Consider the following 14,869-nt stretch of genomic DNA (forward strand, 5'->3'; position numbering starts at 1 on the left):
ACTGGAGGACCTTGCATCTCTTCGTGAGATAGAAGCAGCAGGAGGGCTTGGAGCAGGAGAGGGACAGGGTCTAAGCTGTCCTCCTCTCTGCTGCCTTAAGAAGAGGTTTGTGGGTAGCTGTTCACGTTGAAGCAAGTAGATTTTCAGAGCAATCTGCATACCGCTTAACACTAGACAGGTACCGACAGAGGCAGTGAGAGGTGGACAGGCTCAGATATATCTCAGAGATAAAAACCGCAGCTTCTCCTACTGGAGCGAAGATGGTTAGGCGTGGGGCATGAGAGAATAAAAGGAGTCAAGAATGCCAGGGCTTTTGTTCTGGCAAGTAGACTGCACAGGCCACTGTAACTCCGATGAGGACTCTTGCCCCAAATCAGCATGACCTCCTGTTTACGACTGTATATGTCCTTCCAAAAATCACACACTTCTGCTACAAAGTGGGACTATGTAACGGAATTGTTAGCTGAAAATAATGCAATAAAGTCATGTAATAAGAATTTCTTGAATTTCTCTATTAGCCCTAGATGTTAATTTGATCTCTGCAAAACATCTATGGTATGAAATTGTGTTTTCAAAATAATAATAATAATAATTAAGCCATATGTAGTAGATCCTGCCCTCAATCACGATACTTGGATGGCTCAGGCAGGAGAATTACTGCACATTTAAGGCTAATGTGCGTTCTAGACCAACCTAGATTAATGAAATAGGACAGAGGGCACTGGTATTTCAGATTGTATAAGGAGAGACACAGAGGACCTGTGAAGTTGGGCTGATGTGCCATGGGCTGATGCATCTGACATCTTCTCCAGAGAATTTTCCACCATTCCCACTGCCTGGAGAACTGAATTCAGCTCATCTGAGGTGCTTTATAATAAGAGGAATACTTTTCTGTACGAAAATTCTCTTAAGTTGTAACAGCCAATGAACCTCTCAAGCAGGGGAGCACAGATCAGCACACAACACAGTGTCTTACCCGATTTTCTTGTTTTGTTTGGGTTTGTTTTTTGAGATATGATCTCACCACGGAGCTCAGATGGGCCCTAAACTCTCGGTGATCCTCCTGCGTAAGTCTGACATTACTGGCATGTGTCAAATTTTGTTTTCCCTCTAAATCTGGTTTTCCAGCCTCAAATTACAGTCTAATTTTGTTGTCCTTTATCTGTTAGAACTTTGAAAATGCAACTGCTACTTTAACTTTTTTTTTTTTTCTAGCAAAGACTGCTCTAATGGTCAAGGCTGGGAGTCATGAGATAAATATGCTGTAGTTTCATTATTTTCACCTTCTCAACTCCATTTGCCATTCTAGAGGATTATCAAATCTAGCACGCTAGGCTAGAAGCGAAAGTCTTTTAACAATTAGTATTTCCTCTGCTGTGAGGCCGAGCAAACAGTGGATGTGGGTTTATAGTCTCCTCTGCTCCCGGGGGATTTTAGGTATTCAGGGCCTTGGCCACCATTGCAAAGGAACAGCCAGAGGTGGGGACTCTGCTAGAAACGTTCCTTTGTTTAATTTTTTTTCCTGTTATTGTATATGAAACTTTGAAAGTCTCTTGACTTTCCATTCCAAAGGCACACGCCAGCCAGGGGCCAAGAGTGACAACTGCATGAGGGATAGCTATGACCCAACTCTGAGAGGGGTCAAAGTGAAGAAGGGTTCCTCAAGAGCTACCCTACCCCCTTGTCAGGGTGTGCCTCTGTCTCTGTAGCCTTTCCCAGTGTGTTGTCCTGGGAGGAAAAGCTCTGAGAGGGGCTTCCAAGGTCAGTGCAAACACTGATCGGGCAGAGTGCTGGGAGGTGAGGGACCCGGAGGAGATGAGAAGCCCGGCTCTGAGCTCTGCGCTCTGTGTGGACTTGCTTTGTATCCTAGGGCGAGCGTCTTTCAGTTCTCTCAGCTCCCATTTCTTCATCTGCTGAGCCAGGCTTGCCACAGACACCAGTATTATGTAAAAACATAGATACCATCATTCCTTGAAAATAAAATAGTGCTTTGATTAGCCAATAGGGCTTTCAGCTGCTCAGAGCGCGGCGTGAATCAGAGCTCCTGGGTCTCAGCCCACATTCTGAGATGTTCGAAAAAAGACTCCTTCTTGCTTTTATCCATGATACTGCTGTGGTTCTGACCCAGGGGCTGTGCAAGCTGGAAAGGTCTCTCTCTCTCTCTCTCTCTCTCTCTGTATCTCTCCCTAGTGAATCACTCTGCTGTGATAGAATCACAATCAGCTTGTCTGGCTATGTTGATTAGGTCAAATAGAAAATCTTACCTTGAACTTGCAAGATTCATCCTCTATTCACATCCCTCCCCATTCTCTCTCTCAGTGTACACCCGCTTCGGCTCAGCACACTGGTCATCTGCTTGGCTAACACACTGTGTGATATAACAGATGCCAACATATTCTTACGGCCACATACACGCACTCCTGAACTTTTCTACAGACATAGTACTTCCAGCTGTTTTTACAATGAGAAGCAGGGTCTAAAGAGGTGACTCAGTGGGTATAAGTGCTTGTCACTAAGCCTACAGATGTGAACCCCTATAAAGGTGGAAGGAGAGAAGCAACTGTGCAAAAATCATCCTCTGACCTCTCTAATCTCTCTCTCCCCCCTCTCTCTCTCGCACACACACACACACATACACACACACACACACACACACACAAACCATCATCATCAACACTTAAAATGGAAAGAGACAGACAAGTGCCTTCCTGTGTTGGGAATGGGATCAGATTAACATTAAAATGGGGGCTTTTGTTTCAACCCCAATTCTGCCACTCGTTAGCTCTGTTACTCCTCTGAACCTAAGTTTCATGGTCTATAAAATGATGACAACAGTTTGGGTCTCACAGGACAGTAAAGGTCATAGCAATAGAAAACCTTGTAATTTCGCTGGGCACACAAACGCAAACAACCAAGGCTGCTGTAATCATGATCAGCTGCTCAGTCTCTAGCAAGGCCCAAAAGACCTGTCAGAAAAAAAAAAAAAATTGTACATCATGATGGAGAAGCAAGGCTGAGTATTTTTTGTCACACCGCTGTGGCTGGTAAATTGTGAGGGTTTTCAAGGTCTTCTGCTATAAGGCAGCCAGCTTTAACCAACCTCTTTGTTAATAACTTCAGTGACCTCTAGTGGTACCCATTTTTTCATAGAGTGGGGAAAATGTTCAACACAGTCAAAGGCCACTCTTAGCACCATCTTTTACTATTTTGCTTGTAAACCCAAACCCAAAATTCGTAGCTTGGTTAAGTGAAAACGACCTGGTAATGTGTTTCAAAAATCTCTAGATATTTAACACCCTTATTTTCTTTTGACTTCCCACCCAGTATCCCTGATCCACAGTTCTACCCATTAATAGTCTCTCAAAAGCTCCTAGACATATCTCGTGAACCAGGTATTGTGGCAGACAGGCAGAAAAGGGTAAGTGAAGATGAAAGAAAGGACAGACCCTTGTGAACATACAAGCAAATAAACAGAACAAACAAAAACTGTCTACATTTTTAAATGTGCTAAGGTAGACATTGGCCCTGTAAGGAAAAAAAAAGCATCATTTGACCTTTCACAGAAAGTGGGAATGTGGGTAACTTTGCTTTCTTCGTAATATATGAAGACACTGGAACTTTGACACATCAGAATAAAACTGGCACACTGACAGGAACACAAAGGAATGCTCTCAGGGGTTCAGAAAATAAAGGAAGTCATCAGGGTTCTGTACCGATGGCTCAGCATTGACTAGAAGTGGCTGCTCTTCCAGAGAGCCTCCATTTGATCCCCAGCACCCACGTGGTGGCTCACAGGAGGATGCTGGTCCTAAGCCATCTGACACCTGCCTGGAGGCGCTGAACATGTATGGTGAACAGACATACACGTGGACAAAACACTCCTACACAGAAAATAAATAAAAATTAAAGAATATGTAAATAGAAACAGAGACCAGAGACAGCAAGAGCAGGGAAGAATCACCAAGCCCAGTGACTCAAACCTGTAAGTTCAGTTTCCTGGATACTGAGGCAGGAGGATTGCTTCCACTTTAAAGTTAGCCTAGTCTACATACTTCAGAGGCCAGTCTTGGCTATGTAGTGAGACCCTATTTCAAAAAAAAAAAAAAATCAAGAGATAGGAGGGATATTCTGCTATCATTTAAAACGTGAATATTAAAACATGAGAATTGAAAATTCAAAATTCACTTACTTTAAATGTGTCTGAATATGCCCTGCCTATTCAGCAAGGATATAGCATTATTTTTCTGAAAATTCTGCTTTTGAAATAAAAGCACTTCCTTATATGAGAGCCAGCATTAAATGTGTAGGTGCAGATGGCTTGTATGCTTTTATGTGACTTTAATAGCAATGCTCTGTCTGTCTGTCCCTTCTCGTGGGACACTAGTGATGTGCACACGGCTGGTGTGTGAGGAATAAACATCTACACTGAAAATGTGAGTGTTCTCACACGAGTACCAAAGTGTGCTTATTTTTTGACAGTTACATGGAGACAAGGAATAGTTTTACCCCTTATAGAAGTACAATTATCTCCCATTTCTTCATTTGGGCTCCATGAAGATCTTCAGTGGATTTGGTGGGGGGGGGTTAAAAAATCCAAACAGCCTAAATCTAAAAGTTTCAAAAACTGATGCACAGAAAGTCAAAATCTCCTCCTTTTACGACTTCGTAATTTGTAACTTGGTAGTAAACAGGTAAGAGATTTGCATCAAACACAATGTCTTCAGAGGAAAAAAAAAAATAACAAAACACCAGGACCCCTCCATCATTGGGAATTTTGCATTCCCCTATCAGGGTTTCTGGCTAGAACCACAATGGTGCTAGGATGTCCTGAGAGCTCAAAAGTAACCAGTTATAAGCACAACCAGTGCCCACTTCTTATCCTCGGGATGTCCATTTTTATTCTCTCTTTCCATATGCTTGCTTATTCCTAATTCTTTTAGGGGCTTGTCTTATGTCTTCTTAACTGTCCACCAGGTTAAGTCACCTCACTCACACCCTCCTCCCACCTTGTTCTCAGGCAGAGCTGAGTGCTAGGCTGTTGCCTGTACTTTGTGTTTCTTGTCATGAGATTTAACCACTTCAATTTGTATTTTGTATTTAAAACTGTAGCGGTGATCTGACAGCCTTTCACAGGAAGTGGTGAAATGTGCTAGCACATTATTTTTGTTGTCGCTGCTGTTCTTATTGTTGTTATTTTATTGCAGTATTGAGGATAAAATCCACAGTGATTACTCTGGTGAATATGTTGGCTTAGTTATATGCTTAAAACATTTCTATGCAAAAATAAAAAAGCTACAAAAATATTCTTTTTAAAGGGATTCATTGGTCGTTAATGGGTGTGAGTATTTTGCCTGCATGCACATATGTGCACCACTTATCTACAGTTCCTGTGGGGATCAGAAGAGGGCATCAGATCCTCTGGAACCGGAGTTACAAACAACTGTGAGCCAGCTGCCAGGCCATCGTATGGGTGCTGAAAGTAGAAGCTGGGCCTTTGCAAGAGCAGCAAGGACTCCTCACCACTGAGCCATCTCTGTCCAGTTCCTATAAACATATCTCGAACCAGAAAGAAATTAGTTGATAACACAGATTTATAGGTAACCTTCCAGGATGAATAATCAAAGTTGTAATATATCAAAGCCTACTTTTTTTTTTTTATTCCAGGAAGCAATTAAGCTAGACATGGTCTTCATGGGAAATATGCTTAAAGCTGATTAGATGTATAAACCCATTCTGTAGACTTTGGTGGTAGATTTAGTTCAAAACTCTGAGGAAGATACCAGGGATATTGTTATGGCTTGGAAACTTTGCGACTTCTTGTGTTTATGTCTTCTTTCATCTAGCTGGTTTTATCCACACGCCACTGGTAGCCTCTCTCTCTGTTTTCAGTACTGGTGAACAGGTTCAAGGCCCTTTGTCTCTTGACCATTGTTCAGCTCAGCAATTTGCTGCCACCTAGTGTCCTGGGTAAAGTGTCCTCTCTTGAAACTGATGGTAGTGAAGAACTGAGCCCAACTATCTCGAGCCTATAGAATATAAAAAGTTGGAACTACAAGCTTATAATAATGCCCACCAAGGCCACGTCACAGTATCCCAGTCTCATTAACGCGTGTCGTCCAGCGTAGGGGACTGAGTTGGAAAACTTACGCTTTCAAATCCAATTAAACCACTTCTTGCCTCTCCTCACACCTTTCCATACACCTTCATTTCAACCCTAGTGAGTGAATAAAGAGAATTCTCCTAGCTCAGGCCTGATTGAATACTCTAGTTCCAACACTCACAAAAGATTTGCTAGAATTTCAGGATACATGGAATCGGGCCTACCATTTTCAGGTCACTTTGGGATGGTTGGTCATCCCGTAGGCAACATTCCTACTAACTTTCTTTACATGCTTAGGCTTCCTCCATTCCATGTTCCTATTTATAATCAGCTACAGTTGGCCTTTGGAAGTCTAGTTCTCCGTTAGATCTGACAACAGCGAGCTTGTTCCACTTATAGCTGTTCTGAAGAATAGATTTTATTTTAGGAAATGAACACCACGCTGTTACGTAAATTCTGATTGATAGGCACTGAGGTGGGCAGAAGTTACCAAAATCTGAAAATCAGGTGCTTGGAGGGGAAGGAGTATATTGTCATTAATGAGGTAGGAGGATGGCCTTCTCTAGGCTGACTGATGGGTTGGCAATACCAGGCCCCATGCGGCTCTTACCAACTGAACCAGCATCCAGAAGAATTTGGCTCTCCTCTGACCTCAGAATACAGGAGCACTGCTTGTCAAAAGCAGTCCCCACCAGTGGCTGTATGTCCACAAGCACAGTCATTTTTATTTATTTCTTTAGATCTTACTCAACTGTAAAGCTAAATGGTATGACCTCCTCAAATCAACCAAACATGAGTTAGGGGGATTTAAAAAAAAAAAGAGGGGAAAGAAGGAAGGAAGGAGAGGAAGAAAGGAAGGAAGAAAGGAAGGAAGGGAGGGAGGGAGGGAGGGAGGGAGGGAGGGAGGGAGGGAGGGAGGCCAGCCTCAGTGCTATGTCCACTCTAGTGTCTGTCTTGCTCCCATCTTACCCTTATCCTCTATTGATATCATCATAATTCTTACACTCACCCATTCTCCAGCTCCATCATACTCACCTTTATTCCCCCCTCCTCTTTTTATTTCTGAAAGAAATATACTGCAAAATCACTCTCCCGGTAATAGAACAACTCTTGATCTTAGTAAGCCTCCATTTCTGAGATCAATGAGTCTTTGCTAGACTTACAGATTGCTTATAAACGTTCCTCACCTTTTCCCTACATAACTATGGGCTTCAAATGCTATATCCTTGATCAGGGCAAACAACACAAGCATCTTCATTTCTATCATTCTGAACCCTTCCACCTAAACAGCCTCCTTTCTTGATATAGCCTCCAAAACAGGCTGAAGTTTTCTCTTTGGATCATTAAGTGTTTGGCTGCATGGAAGAAGAATGAATCCTGTACCTATTCTGATCTCACTGGTTTTACTCTGTGCCTGTGTATCTGATGGTCTTCTTAATAAACTCATTATTAATGAATAAATCTATAGATCAGTGGTGACAAAATATATGTAGATGGTAACTCATACTGTAAATTGCATGAGCATGTGGTTGAGCAGGCAGGCCTTCGTATCCCTGGGATTGTTTCCAGGGCCCTCACAAGGAAACAGAGCATGTTGATGTTCAAGTCCCGTATCTAGAATAACATGGTATCTTTGTAGAACACGCATGTCTGACCCTGAATAGTCAAAACAATTGTTAACTTACAATACACTATACCTTGTAAACATTAGGTAGAGTTAATATGCATACCATTGATATATAATTAATAATAATAATAAATAATAATAAGTTGGTCTAGTTGGTAATAATAAGTTTCTAGTTGGTCAAGTTTATGAATGGCCACAGAGGACCAACCACATACCTATATCTGTAAGTATATCTTCAGCTATAGCTAGACATGCACATATAAACACACATGTGACAGATGTGAGACCAGGAATATGAATCTGTAATTAAATATAAAGGCAAGGAAAGTGCTTTATCTGAAGAAAAAAAAAGCACCTTGAAATAAAATCTTTCTGTACAGAAATAGAGCTGACAATTTCGAAGACGTGTAAAACACATTATAACACAGTGCCTGTTTCTTCTAGTTTTTAAAGCTACTGCTGACACTCTATTACATAAAGGAGGCTTCAAACATTTGTAAACCCTTTGTATTAGCACAACCAGAGGCTTTTTACACTGTCGTTTTTATCAATATAATCAAAAACCACCCTTCAGGTATCACAGTAACTCTGTTGAAGAGCCTTTGGTAGGACATTAACAATAACCTTTTTTGTGTTAAAGAGAGAGAGAGAGAGACAAAAAGCAAAATCCTTGAGGTTGGCAGAGGCACACATTCCAATAGTGTGAGTTAAGACCTAATGGTGAGGTGCTCAGAGAGCTGAACGTGGGCATTGTGTTGCTGGCCAGTATCTACAAGGATGGGAGAGGCGAGGCAGCCGGGGCGTTATCCCATCTTCTGATACCCACACGTAGAATTCACTTTCATGGTAATTTTGTAAAACTTCGAGAAGATTGTCAGTATGTTATGCTATTTTCAACCACACAAGCTTTCTCCTCATACCTCTAACAGTCTTAGGTTGTAAATAAAACAGGCTCAAAATAGCACCGTGCATATTTCTAAGCTTTGATCATAAAACCTGTTCATCGCAGGACTGTCAGCCACACAAATCAAATCATGAAAATAAAGTAAGCTAGGTGGCTTTCTTTTTTCCTAACCTTGTTTCTGAACTTTCTCTGAGCTGCTTGGTCTATGATAGCTCAATTACAGAAAGGCCAGTTGGGCTTTTAGCTCAACTTTCCAATCTTACTATATAAACCAAAGTAGATGTTACCTTGAGTGCTGTTTTACCCAAATGAGATGTACAGACTCATCTAAACCTTCCACTGAAGGGAACAGGACTGAACCAGAATGATGAATTATAAGCCTGTGACTCAGGGCTGACCACAGACGAACAACAGGAAATATCCACGAGGCTTATCACGCTTCTTATGGAAAACACTGCATTGGGACTTACTTACCTCGACAATAGCTTACGCTCTGGAATTTCCTTCTTCTGTGATACATTGTATAGAGCCCTTGACCCGAGAAAGACAGACCCTCTGCTGATAGACAAACTTAAGTGTGAATCACCAAAGGCTACTTTACAGGCTGCATGGCCTGTGGTTCATGAGTATTCCTGATGAATTTGAACTTTTTAACTATAAAAATGGGTTTCATAATAAATGTCTGACAGTCCCATGTTAGAAATGAGAGATGATGTAGAAAAAGAACCTATGCTTAACCATATCTGAGAGTATTTTGGAAGTTTAACTACAGCAGGTTGAAATGGAATAAAAGATTCTAGTGAGGACACAAGCAGACAAAACCTGAGATTTGGGGTACATTAAAAATCCTGATACTGAAATCTTTCCAGGAGATCCCACAGGTACCCTGGCCAGGGAGGTCACATGCTAGAGACTGTGAAGGACAAGACATACTGCCATGTGCTGTCTCATCTATGATATGTTCCCCAAACACGCTTTCATAATAGACTGTAAAAAGCAGTTCTCCTGGGGAAAGCAGCATTCTGCAAAGCCTACTTAAAGTCGGTTTTGTGAACTGCAAGACAGTCCTAGCAAATCCACTTTTCATCACCTATTTGGCACATGCTAAACTGGCAAATTTGGAATATTATTTGTTACCTTATCTAAATACAGCCCTTGGAGAAGAGATGGCTGCACCGTTCAACTATTTGTCAAGAACATACAGGGAAGGGCTTTGATGCTAATTTTTTTGCTTTTCGCTATTGATCCCCAAGTGTTGTTATCTTTGAAGGGAGAGCCGAAGTGAGGTTCCTCTCCATATGTTTTGGCAGAATCGAGGCATCTGTCAGGGCTGAGCCTTTAGCAGCAGCTGCACAGAGCTGTGCTCCGGTACCTCATCCAAGTAAGCCCCATATAGATTCACAGCTCTATGCCCAAAAGATTCATTTCACTAGACAGTGTATCTATTAAGCTCCTTTTCACGCAAGTCACAATATGTTTTTTTAATTTTTCAGCTCTCTTGTCCAAAGCTCCAAAATCATGCAAAAAGTTGTTTATTATACCTCAAAAGGCTCTTGACAGTGGAGATAAAGGCAACCTACAAAGTTTCAACACTTAAAAGAAAGGAAAAAAAATATTTTGGGAGCCTATTGGTATTTCCTTTGATGGGGTTAGAAGTAGCTGTTGGTAGGTAAATATTTCTTGGCTCAAATAGAATCAAACGCTTCAAGAAAGAGGAGAAAATGTAGGCTTAATGACATAAAAGCCAAATATGTTGGTCAAGGGGTGTGGCTCGGTAGCAAAGCATGTGCCTAGCACAAACAAGGAACCAGGGTTCAACTCCCAGCACCAGAAACAAACTAACAAACGAAAACATCTCCATATCAAAGGAATCTCTTTTTAAAGTGAGCAAACATGTCAGAGACCCAGAAAAATATTCATGGCATGTATCCAGCTAATGTTACAGATCAGTAAATCACAGTCCTCACAAACCACTAATTTGAAAATAAATGTGATAAAGATGGATGAAGATTCTGAATAGACACATTTCACAAAGAAATATGGTAACAATCCGTAGGCACGCTAAAGATTTAGTATCACCAGCCACTGCACTCTAACAGCTCACTAGAATGTCTAAATTCAAAAGCTCTGTCAGCACCAAGTGTTGGCAAGGATACGGAGCACCTGAAACTCTCAGGCACTGCTGTAATAGTGCAATACAGTGTAATAGCAGTAAGCCACTTTGGAGAGCTTACTTCTAGCAATCCTTCTCCTGCATGTGGTCATGCGTCGCTTAATGAGAAAGGCAGGTTTTGGGTGTTGCATTCGTAGATGATGCTGTCACCGAGAACACCATAAGGAGCATTTAGGTGGCTGTAGAGTGTTTAGGCCAGTCATTCCATACAGCTTGTTGGTGCAATCACATGGTAAGTCTGAGCTGCATGAAGCTGCTGTCAGCAGCACACGGGGCTTGATTTTACAAGAAACTTCTGTTTTTCACTAGTCATGGGATTTCTCTCAAAAACAGAAATAACATATAATGGTAAACAAATGAACCATAAAACAGTTGTTTTTAATCACTTCCAAGTGTCACGGCTGTTGTGATTACATGTGCTGTACCTTTATATGGCCAACAGCTCTGGTTACGCCAGTGTCGCCACAAACTCATGAGGAATGCATCGCACTACAAGGTCATAATGCAACCTCCCTAGAGGATAGGACAACAGCAGTTCCATTACTGTTTTACATGTCATCAGCTGTTGCCCAAAACGTCATCATACAACAAATAACTGTATTTATCAAAGAAAAGTGGTACCGTGGGTACACAAAGGCATGGCTTGTACAAACACGTACATCGCAGCTATTTTCATGATAAGCACCAATGGGTCTCCATGGAAAAATAAAAACATGACTTATGGTGCATTCATAGATGGAAGACTATTAGGGAAAAGGAAAGCCCCCCCCCAATACACACAAAACCCCTCATGAATCTCAAAAGCATCACGCTGACTGGAAGCTAAACACAAAGTGCCACGCGTGGTAGAACTCCCTTTATATGAGACCTGACTCGGACAAAAGTGACCTGTTGTTATTGAAGTCACCATGAGAGCTTGGCTGGGCTCGACTAAGAGGTGTCTCTACGATGTTAGAAATGCCCTAGAATGGAGCATACGCAGGTGGTGATCCTTCTAGACTTTCCCACTCAACCTTACTGTGGCACGCTATGGGTGATGACTCAATTTGAGTCTTGTTTTTTCTCTCTGTTTGAAAATTTTCATAGTAAAACATTGATAGCTGACGTGAAAGTTCATCGGAATGACTACTGGACATCTGCATGTTTCATTGTGAGTTCGTAATGTTTCCGTTTTTAAAGTTACTCATTCTGGAGTGCCAGCACCTATTCAAACTTTGAGCATCAACAGGAAGCTACACTCTACCACTCAATGCTGTTAGGATTGCTTGACATAAGTTAAGTGTGGTCTAGGGAAGGGAGCGGGTGGTTGGCATACTGGTGTGGGGTCCACTCCAGAGTTATGGGTCCACTTCTCAGTCTTCTCATTCTGGAGAAGCCATATTCCAGATAAGTATGTGCATCTTATGAATGTCAAAAGGAAAAGAAAGAAAAGATGGCTGATGAGTCCGCCCACCCCCATCCTCTCCTTGTGGTCTGCGCTTCATATACAAGAGTGCATGGAAAGGATCCGCCAGAAAGCCAGTCCATATGTAAATACAGGCAGATGAAGAGTGTTCTCAGAAGTGAGTGTTCCATCTCTCCCACTGTAATCAATCCCCTGTGTGCTGGGCAAAATCAGCATCTTCCTTGCCACTTGAGTAGGCAAGAGAAGAATGGTAAATAGGAGAAGCTCAGCAGGTAAAGGCACCTCTGCAAAGAATGAGAGCCTGAGCTCCAGTCTCTATGACTCACGTGGTAGAAGGAGAGAAATGACTGCCTCAAGTTGCCCTCTGACCTTCGAGTGTACGGCATGCTGTGGCATGCAGCAGCATGAGCATAAGGTGCACACACACACACACACACACACACACACACACCACAAATGTAATCAATTTTTTTAATTGTAAAAGAAAGAAAAGATCCATTCCTCAAGACTCATTGTACCTGGTTTCTGTTGTCATGCCTGGGCTCTCTGGAATGGGTTAACAGTTCTGCAGCTCTGGGAAAGCCAGGATGCACAGTAAATCAAGTTCTGTGCTAATCTCGCTGTCCAAAGTCAAGGACAGACTTCCAGTAGGGCCTCATTTGAACTCAATAGCTCTGAACGTTTTCAAATAAGCATGGCAAACTCTACCAATTGTTCTCTCACTCTCTCTCTTTCTAAAGGGAACTGACATTAACAACCAGGTGGGTTTTGAAAGACACAAAACTCCCCAAAGAGAAAGTAATGTGCTGCGATTAAGTTCGCACAGAGCTGACATCATGTAGGGGGGAGGGGAAACCACCTACAATAAAATGTTATGCCTGTCCCTGTTTTCAATTTCCTCCCACACAGCCACTGCTTCTGTTGAAACTTGTTATTGCTAAAGTACTTTTTTTTTATCATAAAAGAGCTACTGTTCTAAAAGAGAATATTGGCACCCAAATTCAGCTGTGCTCTTAGAGGCACTTAAATTATGTTTGGTGGTTTCTTTCTTGGGCATTTGATATTATCACTGGTGTAGATATGCCCACAGTGGGAGGTTTTTTATTAACCACAAATGTGAAAACATTACAGATATTATTATTAAAAATATCAGGGAACTAGAAACATTACATTAATTTTTGGAGACAAATACATAGATTAAATCAAGAAATAATGAGGGAGCTAAGCAAAGATCTATTGATAAAAAGAAATAGATGGTGAATGACTAATAAGTCACATGACGAGATGCATCTTCTAGCTTAGGGTGTCTTAAGTGCATAACAGGTTTCTAGAGGAAATTTAAAACACAACTGTTAAGAGTTGGTTGTTTTTTTTTTTTTTCCCGACTTCAAATCTGCAAGACTGCAAAACTGTGCTACAGGAAATGAGCTAGAAATATCCACAGCTCATGATTCCCTAAGTCTTTGAAACTGAGATAAAGACCATATGAGTTCAAGACAATAGAGTGCTAACATATTGAAACCACAGGGCAGCAACACGTTGAAGGCCCAAGCTGTGGAGTCACAGGGTGGTGATGGAATTAACAGTGTCTGTGCTTTCTTCAAGACATTACTTATTTGACTTTGCAATTAAGGAAGAACTTAAGATTGTGCAAACTGGTTTGGAAATAACAGTCTTGCATCCTTGATCTGATCTTTTTTTTTTTTTTTTTTTTTTTTTTTTTTTTTAGACCACTTATGTAATCCTGAAAAGTTCATTGAAATTAGGAGATTCTCTCCCTTCTGGATAATCAAGCAAAAGGCATTCCTTTGACACTTTGCCCTTTGTTCTGGGAAACTCAATTCCACTAACAAGAATACAATACAATAAGTTTTGTAATGTCCCACCACAAAAGTTGATGAAAAGAGAGAAAAACAGTTGATGAAAGAGCTCAGTTTAGGTGGATCTAAGTTTTATGGCAGAGTTTCTAAAGCCTAGGAATGGGTTACACTGGACAGTTAGGAAGACAAAGGCTTGAGGAACACATGTGGTTTTCCTGTGGTTAGATGACCAGTGTTCACAGCCTCAGACCGCTAGGCTATCTCCCTTTTCCTCCATTATTGGTTAGAAGAGGTAATTTCTTCAATAAATGGGAACTCAGGAGTTTCTATATTGGAAATAGGAAGCACAAAAGAAGGTGAAATGAAATAACTAAAGTAGAGTCAGGATAAAAGTCTGCATGCTATGTACCAACATTTAGCAGTTCTCAACTGACAGGATAATAATATCAAGTTTATATATGATACTGAACCAGATAGCAGAGAACCCATTCTCCAGAGAGAGTAAATCAAGTCAGAAGTAAACAAACGTAGATACTGACATGACAGTTCTTTAACATATCATAGAATGCTAAAATACATAAGAAGGAAAGGGAAAGGAAAAGAAAAGATGGAAATCAGGAGAAGAGAAGAGGAAGAGAAGAGCAAGAAGAAAAGGAGTGAAGAGATAGGGGAGAAATGAGAGGAGAGGGAAGGTTAGGAGAGATTGTTAGTCTAGTGGTACAAACGTATTTGCATTAAATTCTCACAGCCTCTGGGGTGATGGAGTCTGCCATCTTTCTTCTGGTCCCTGATTCCTATGGTCATTTTTCTGAGGTTAGTCTTAATTTCAGCCACACAGGA

This window comes from Meriones unguiculatus, chromosome 19 (genome assembly GCF_030254825.1).
Source record: "Meriones unguiculatus strain TT.TT164.6M chromosome 19, Bangor_MerUng_6.1, whole genome shotgun sequence".
In the NCBI taxonomy this organism is placed as follows: domain Eukaryota; kingdom Metazoa; phylum Chordata; class Mammalia; order Rodentia; family Muridae; genus Meriones; species Meriones unguiculatus.